Source organism: Lathyrus oleraceus, chromosome 2 (assembly GCF_024323335.1).
Source record: "Lathyrus oleraceus cultivar Zhongwan6 chromosome 2, CAAS_Psat_ZW6_1.0, whole genome shotgun sequence".
Classification (NCBI taxonomy): Eukaryota; Viridiplantae; Streptophyta; class Magnoliopsida; order Fabales; family Fabaceae; genus Lathyrus; species Lathyrus oleraceus.
Genome location: NC_066580.1, coordinates 446,848,072 through 446,857,156, shown reverse-complemented (window position 1 = coordinate 446,857,156; position 9,085 = coordinate 446,848,072). Strand labels below are relative to the sequence as shown.

At 35.8% G+C, this 9,085-nt stretch overlaps 1 long non-coding RNA gene and 1 other non-coding gene across 2 annotated transcripts; both read left to right on the top strand.

Moving 5' to 3' along the window:
- Nucleotides 1-2,646: 2,646 nt before the first annotated feature.
- Nucleotides 2,647-4,704, top strand: LOC127120223 (uncharacterized). Its single transcript, XR_007803156.1, has 3 exons — nucleotides 2,647-3,067; nucleotides 3,825-4,083; nucleotides 4,475-4,704. It is a non-coding gene; the product is annotated as an uncharacterized LOC127120223 (long non-coding RNA).
- A 4,070-nt stretch (nucleotides 4,705-8,774) lies between these two features.
- On the top strand, nucleotides 8,775-8,882 carry LOC127124573 (small nucleolar RNA R71). Its single transcript, XR_007804049.1, has one exon. It is a non-coding gene; the product is annotated as a small nucleolar RNA R71 (small nucleolar RNA).
- The last annotated feature ends 203 nt before the right edge of the window (nucleotides 8,883-9,085 follow it).

Below are 9,085 nucleotides of genomic sequence, written 5' to 3'. Positions count from 1 at the left end.
TCAAAGGTTTTGTATAATCTGGACACTCTAGATAATTTGCCCATGTAACTCAATGTAGGATCAAAGGTTCGATGTTTACAAGAGAATAATGGTATGAAGGGTCTTGGTTTCCTGCAAAAACCCAATATCCCCTCTCACAGGTGTGTACTAGTCCTCAAAGGTGGTCCCTAAAAGGTCTCCCAGATTCATTGACCCAAATGAAAATGCCCTTTCGTAGCGAATTCTCGCTGGATAAAAGTACTTTCAAGTGAATCTAGTATGGGTGCGGGTATCGTGCCAACCCAATGCGTGAAACGCATGTCAACACGACTATCCACGAGTTTATCCTGTGTGTATACTCAAGCTCGGGTATATAGCTTCTCTCATATAGTATCTTCCCAACCTAACAGAGAGCATAACATATAATAATCCAAAATAATGAAAAATATGAATATTTAAAGCAGTAAAGGAATGCAGTAAATAACATAAAGAAAAGTCAGTAAAGCAATAAAGATAAACACTCAAAGCATGCAAAGAAACAAACAAAACTAGGCTTGACTTGCTAAGGTGTCCCCAATAGAGTCGTTAGCTGAAGCTACGTGAAATATACCTGAGTGCATTGCACGCTCAAAGGTACAACAGAGTCGCCATCAAACTTTATTTATTTTCGAAGGAAAGGGAAAACATCGATAAAACCCGGAGGAAGAGAAAAAGGGTACGGAATTTGGTTATGCAAGAGGGAGGTATTAGCATCCCTCATAGTTGTTGTACTCAATGAGAACCATCTTAATTGTTCTACGCATGAAGTGCTACTATCTAAAGATTACTCGCAAAAGATAAGAATATTTTAATAATTAGTGTGCTCGCCAAGGATTCGATCCCTTGTACCTACGTATCCTTATGATGCAATGAGAAATTCTGAGTTGCGTAGTTCATGGTAGAAAATACGGTTGTGTTAATTGCTTTTAATGAACAATGTTAACATTCATGTTCTAAAATCAACTTGCTTGTATGTTCGAGCACGAGAGACTTAAGCATTTGTTTGTTTGTGATATGCACTTGGATCACACTCTAGCAGTTAAATATTACTTGTATGCTCACGCATGGAGGCTTAAGCTTCATTCACAGTAGAACGGAAGTAACATGTCCTTTCTGAAAAGGTTTGAAAGAAGATGCCCAAAGGCAAAAATGAGTTTGATGGGTTCAGTTTGCTTTTATTCTGAAAAGATGTCTTGACTTGAATCTTACTAAAGTCTATGAATAGAGATGAATACTCTGAGCAACTGAGTCATTCATCCCGTACCCAAAGATATTCAGAATGAGGATAGGAATGCTCCCTCTTACCCCTTCTCCATTACTTAAGGCTCATGGCGTACAATTCTAATTGTATTTTTAATTGTTTTTGATTTTATTCATAAAAATGGTTTTAGTCTTTCTAAAATAAAGAAAAGATAGGGTAAAGAAACCCTAGAAGGTTGATATCTTGATCTCTAGTCTGCATCCCACATTTATGTAGAAAGACTTGTCAATTACCCGATTTAAATTGTACTAAAGTCTATGAGTAGAGGTGAATACAATGAGAAAATGGGCCATTCGTCCTGTACCCAGAGATATTCAGAATGAGGATATGAATGCTCCCTCTCATCCCTTCTCTACTAATTAAGTCTCATGACGTGCAATTTGCATCATAACTGACGAATGTTGAAGTTGAACCTTTGTAGTGCTTAAACAGCAATCCAGTCTGTCTGCACTATCTGACTTGTATTGAATGTGAAGTCTTGAACTTGATGATAGCTTCATATCTAGTGCATCCGTTATAGGAAAATGGTCATATCAAGTGATCAAGATACTTTTGATCTCTTGAATAGACAAGGGAAATAAGCATAATCTAAGGATTTAATTGATCAAAGCGAACTTTGATCAACTGAATCAATCGGCGGGAAGAATTGTTGAAAATCCAAATACAAATAGATAAGGACTAGCAAAACCCTAGGGATTAAATCCTAAACAACTAAGTCTAAGTGATCATGCCAATGGTTAAGGTACAATTTAAGCAGAGAAAACAAATCAGAGTTCTAACAAGAAAACAATGATTAAAAGATCAATTAAACCTAAATGAACAAAATAAATTCTAATCAATTAAATCTCTAAACAAGAATTCTAATTCTAAATCATGAAAGAATTAAAAATCAAATCAAGCCAAGTAATCAACAAGTATCATGTACAATTGACAATTTTAAACCTAAACAAAAAACTAGATTAACTCATATATTTTCTAATCAGTTTTTCAATAGTTAAACAAAGATTAAACCACACAATTAATTCTAACTAAATCAATTAATCATGTTTAAAAAACTAATTAACCTAACAATTAATTTCTATATCAATTCATGAACAATTATAAAAAAGAATAGCAAAAATAAAAGGAAGAAAAATAGTGAAATAAAATGCCAAAATAGAGCACAAACAGGGGGGTATGATCAAAACAATCAAGGTGTAAACTGCACTGCCCCATACTAGGGCCTAAATCAAAGTTCAGCTAAGGAAGCAGGGGGTGCCACGGTGTGGATGGTGTGAATAGAATAATTGGTCCAAAAAGCCCATGATCACAACAAGCTGAAGGTTGAAGTGAAAGGGATTGTGTGTGTGTGTGGCCCAACAAGCCATGTGCGCAATGAACAAGCACCAAACATGTTAATCACGTGTTACAATTCAGAATTAAATGAAAACAAATCAAACACGAAGAAACTCCCTTCTTCAAGTTCAGTTTCTCCTATGCCGCGCCAGATGTCGCCTCCGGCGGCGGCGGAGCCTCAATGTCCAAAATTAACAGATAAACTTCTTCAATTCTTTCCCCTAAACCGAATATCAAAGTAGAACAAACCAATTCTCCATGAATAACCTGAATTGAAGCATAGAGTTGAAGAACCCTAGATCCTGATATGCAAAATTAAATCTCTCTCCCTCGGAATTAAAGCCCTAGAGGTTAGGGATTTGATTCCCCTAACCTCCCTCTATATTCCGGTAATTCACACATAACGAAATAATGAAGATGACGAAAAACTCACCGGAGCAGCGCCAGAATCAGGTAAGAATATTGAACCTTCTTTCTCCTCTTTGTCTTCCTAGTTCTTCTCTTATACCTCTTCTGATTTTTGAAACTTCTTCTGCAAATTCTGTGAATCGTGGTGACTGTGTGAGTTAGTGAGATCATTTTGAGGATGTGAGCTCGTAAGAATCAGAGATAGTGATGATGATTTTGATGAATCGTGAGTTATTGGTGAATGAATAATGAATAATCTCAGTGAATTTGATGAATCTAGGAATTTATAGTGGAGGATTTAACAGATCAATCTAACTTTGTTAGATGGTTACAATGAAATTTTGTTGGAAGTGATCACATAGTGAATTGGTTAGTTAGATCCATTTAGCTTCAGTTAATTAGATTAGGTTTGTTAGAGTGGAATGAATCAGTTAGTTGTAGTGAAAAATCTCAGTTAGTTTCAGTTAAAAAGTTAAACTCTCATTTTCTACTTTTGTTTAATGGTGAGTTAATGTGATGAAATGGAAACTCGAATTAGCTTTTAACTGAGTTAGTAACCTTTCTTTTAAACATGATATTCAATGTTTGTTAGTTGTTAATCTGAGTTCAATTATGATGTTAAGTTGTTGTTAATTGGAGTTAGTTGTTACTGAAAATGAATTGGTTTAAGTTGTTAAATGTTGTTATGGAAAAATGTTGAATTGATGTGTGTTATGTAAAATGGTGTAGCTCGATGTTGATGCATTAGCTGGTCTACTCAATGTTTGATATACCTTGCTGATTTATTGTATTGAAATTACAGGACCGTGGCATGTTGTGTTGATGCAATGGCTTGTTGCTCATGCTGTTGTGGAATGGTTATTATAGGGTTTATGTATGGTAGGTTTGGTTGGATCCATGGTTTGCTGTAGATTTATTGTTACATGGTTGCAGGTTAATTGATGTCGGATGGTACATGGCCATGTTGTTGAAATATTGATGCAAAATTCTAGGTATAGTATTTACTGCAAGATAGTATGGGATGCTCATGTTGTTGTGTGACTGTTGTAGGCCGATATGAGGTATGTTTGCATTTGCTTTGGCGTGTTCATAGCTATGGTTATGGTCTTGTTTGCATTGCTATGGTTATTATGCTACAGTCTTGTGATAGTCATGTATGATTGCTAGGTTTGTGATGGTGAATGGCTGTTAGGTATAGTGTATGGCTTAGGTCATGTTTACTTGGATTGTGGCATATGGAAAAATGGTTGTGCACATGGTATAAGGCCATTTGGTTTTTGATGATGATATACATTATTTTAAAATGGTTTAGGTAAATGTGTGAATGCTAGGTCCATGTCTATGGTTGCATTGTGATGGATGTTATGTCATGGCTATGTGTTTTGGAATATTTTGTTTTGGTCATTTGGTTATGGTATTGAAGATGAACATGTGTTTGGATTCTTCTTGTAGGTGATGGACAGTAAAAAGGTGGTCATGAAGAACAAGAACATTAGGGGTTTAGGGATGGTAGAATGATAAGTTGGCTTTGTCAATTGGTTGACCAAAAAGTCAATAGTTGACAAAAAGTCCACTTATGCAAAAATGATGCAATTCTTTGTAATTTTCTTTCAATGAAATGTATATTGGACAATGTACTCGATGAATCTTGTAAATGCAATGTATTTCCTAATTAAAATGAATATTCTAATGAAATAATGCAACAAAATAGGATTCAATTGACCATTTACTTTCAATGAAACCAAATTGTAAATAAGTGCCTTGTATGAATGAATGATGTTGAAATCTAATGACTATGACATGATTTGACCAAATAAACAATGAGTTCTTGGACCAATTGACCTTAAATGAACCTTGATACAAAATAAGAACAATGGATGAAAATGGAATGAGACTTGGACCAAATGATGATGACAATGAAAACCAATGGATGAAGTATGACTTAGATCAAATGAGACCAATAAAAGACATGCAATCAAAGAGAAAGTAAGCATGCCTTTGACCAATCACAAGATACCATGGACTAGGGTTCCAACTAGGTCAAAGTTCAAATCCAAGCATCAACCGAGGCCTCAAACCAAGAAGTAACCCACACAAGCAATGCATCAATGCTCTGAGCCACACTAGGGTTTTCACACCCCTCAAATCAAACTACAAGGTTCACTAACTCCAAGATCAAGGATTAGGGTTTAGTATGGAATGAATACCAAGATGCAACCTCTAAGGCCTCAAGCACCTAATAACTAGGGTTTTGTATCTTGATCACCATGATGTTCTCTCCACAATGATTGTAGCATCTCAACTCCTAGGGTTTGATCCTAAAGCAAACCCTAGGTGTTTGTTAAGTATAATCACCTTTAAACCTTTGAATCTATGATGAGATTAATACGCTAGATGATATGGATGTTCATGAATGCAAATGAACCTTAAACCAAATGGTTAGATGAAAATGAAAAGGGGGGGGGGGATAAATTTTGGGGTATGACATATAGCGGCGTGGTCCGTGTAGATGATAATTTTTGTTTCTACTAAGTAAGAACAAAATTTATCGATTGCAAAAACTACGACTGAATGTTCTTTTTCAGTTGTTGCATAATTCATTTGAGCAGAGTCTAAAGTTCTGCTTGCATAATATATGACATGTAATTTCTTATCTTTACGTTGTCTTAAGACAGCGCCTACAACATAGTCAATGGCATCACATATAATCTCAAACTGTTGACTCCAACAAAGAGGTTGCATGATAGAGGCAAAGATTAATGCGCTTTTAAGGAGATTAAAATATTCAAGGAATTTTTCATTGAATGTGACTTCAACATCTTTCATCAGAAGACAAGTTAAAGATTTAGTAATCTTAGAGAAGTCTTTTATAAAGCATTGGTAAAAAATGGCGTGTCCAAGAAAGCTTCTGACCTCTCTAACTGTTTTAGGTGGTTAGAGGTTATCTATGACTTCTAGCTTAGTTTTATCAACCTCAATTCCTCTTTCAGACACTATGTGCCCTAGGACTATGCCTTCTTTCACCATGAAGTGACATTTTTCCCAATTTAGTACTAGGTTGACCTTCACGTACCTTTCCAAAACTTTTTTCTAAGTTAGCTAGGTATCCTTCAAAAGTAGATCCGCGTACAGAAAAATCATCCATAAAAACTACCATGATGTCGTCTAAGAAGTCTGTGAATATTACCATCATGTATCTCTGGAAGGTTGTGGGAGCATTGCATAGTCCAAGTGGCATTCGATGGCAGGCGAAAGTTCCATAAGGACATGTAAAGGTTATTTTCTCTTGTCTATCTAGGTGAATTGGAATTTGGAAAAATCATGAGTATCCGTCTAAGTAACAAAAATATAAATGTCTAGCTAAACGTTCGAGAGTTTGATCAATGAACGGAAGGGGAAAATGATCCTTTTGAGTTGCTTTATTTAGCTTCCTGTAGTCTATACACATACATCATCCAGTTTCTGTGTGTTTAGCTACAAACTCTCCCTTGTCGTTTTTTACAACTGTAATACCTCCTTTCTTAGGAATGACATGTGCTTGGCTAACCCATTGACTGTCTAAGATTGGATAGATTATTCCATCTTCTAGCAACTTTAGTACTTCCTTCCTTACTACATCGCTCCTGATAGGATTGATCCTCATCTGATTCTCTCTAGAGGTTTTAAAGTCCTCTTCTAGCATAATTATGTGCATGCACACATAGGGGCTTATCCCTTTTAGATCATAAATGTTATAACCTAAAGCCGCATGATATTTCCTTAATACTATCAAAAGTCTCTTGGTTTCTTCATCATTGAGATCAACACTAACTATGACTGAGCGATCAAGTCATTCGTCAAGAAACTCATATCTTAGATTCTTGGGAAGAACCTTAAGTTCTACTGATGGTTGCTTAGGGCTTGGCATAGGATAAAGTGTAAGTGCTAAGCATTCTCTTAGGTTATCATCAATATATCAACTATGGTATTCATCCTCATCTTTCATTTCTTCGCATGGAAGATCTATTAATTATGTAATTGGCTAGGGAGGTGTGGATGCTAACTCTTTTATGCATTTATCAATGGTGTTTATAAAACAACAAGTGTTGTTTATAACAGGGGCATTTAGAAATTGAGAAAGGATAAATTCTATTTTCTCTTCTCCTACCTCAAATGTTAACTTCCCTCATTTCACATCTATTATCGCACCGATTGTGGCCAAGAAAGGTCTCCCTAAAATGTTGGGTATATTAGAATCTTCCTTTATATCCATGACTATGAAGTCAGCAGGGATATAGAACTAGCCAATGCGAATTGGAATATTTTCCAGCATTCCTACAATGTACTTAACAGAACAATCTTCCAATTGGAGGGACATTCTAGTGGGTCTCAAGTCTCCTAGCTTTAGTTTTTTACATATGGAAAGAGGCATCAAACTGACGCTAGTTTCGAGATCACATAATGCCTTGTCGATAAAAAACTTTCCTATTACACAAGGAATAGAAAAACTACCAGGGTCTTTCAATTTAGGTGGCATGTTGTTTTGGATAATGGTACTACGTTCTACGGTGAGTGCAATTGTCTCATCATCTTCAAGTTTCTTCTTATTAGACAAGATCTATTTTAGGAACTTAGCATATGAGGGCATTTGAGTAATGGCCTTAGTGAAAGGTATAGTAACATGAAGTTGTTTTAGGAGCTCGATGAATTTCGTAAATTGACCCTCATTCTTGGTTTTGGCTAGTCTTTGAGGGTATGATATCTTTGGTTTATACGAAGGTGGAGGTACATAAGGTTTCTCTTTCTCGATGGAATCCTTATTGGTGATAGTCCCTTCCTCTTCAACTATTTTTTTATTACTTGACTCTCGTCAATAATCTTTTCAGGTTCTTTCTTTACTCTCCTATACATCACATGGTTTTCAACTCTTGGGTCTACTGGTCCATCTAACTTTGTTCCACTTTATAGTGTGATAGTGTTTGCATGTCCCTTAGGATTTGGTTTAGGTTATCCTGGAAATGTGCCAGTTGAAGCAGAAATGGATGCTTGTTGTTGGGCAACTTTAGAGATTTGAGTCTCTAACATCTTGTTGTGTGTATACATGGTTTCAACCTTATTTGCTAATTGTTTTACTAGCTCGTTAGTATGAACATTTTGATTCATGAACTATTTGTTCTGTTGTGTTTGGGATGCAATGAAGTTTTCCATCATAAGTTCTAAGTTTGACTTTCTAGGAGCTGTAACAGTTCCCTTTTGATAACTTGGAGAGTTTGTAGGTGGAGGACTTTGCACAAACAACGTGTTATTGTTATTGTAAGAAAAGTTGGGATGATTCCTCCATTTAGGATTATAGGTATTGGAATAAGGATTTCCTTGTGCATAATTGACATGATTTGGTGTAGTTCCGGTCAAGATTTGGCAATCAGTGGCCATATGTCCTTGGACTCTACAAATTTCGCAGTTTGGGGGTACAGCGGCTACAATGGATGGAATGGTTATAATTAAATTATTGATCTTTTGGGTAAGTGCCTCAACTTTAGCATTTAGATAATCAATTCCATTGACTTTGAACATTCCTCATTTCTGTTGGATTTTCTAAACTTGAATTCTTGCAGTTTTCCATTGGTAATGATTCTGAGCCATGTTTTTGATAAGTTGGTAGGCTTCCTCTAAGGGTTTGTTCATTAAGGCTCCACCAGTAGCATCATCTATGGTCATTATAATGTTGTATAGTATACCATTATAGAAAGTATGAATGATAATCCAGTGTTCTAACCTGTGATGAGGACATAGTCTTAGCATATCTTTATATCTTTCTCATGCATCAAAAAGTGATTCTCCTTCGGTTTATTTAAACATAGTTATATGATTCCTTAATACTGCAGTTTTTCTTGGTGGAAAATATCTGGCTAGGAATACCCTCTTGAGTTCATTCCAAGTGGTGATTGAGTTTGCAGGTAGAGATTGTAGCCATGCTTTAGCTCTATATCTTAGATAAAATGGAAATAAACGCAGTCTAATGGCTTCTGGGTTTGCACCACTACTCTTTAATGTGTTTGCATACTGTACAAATACTGATAGATG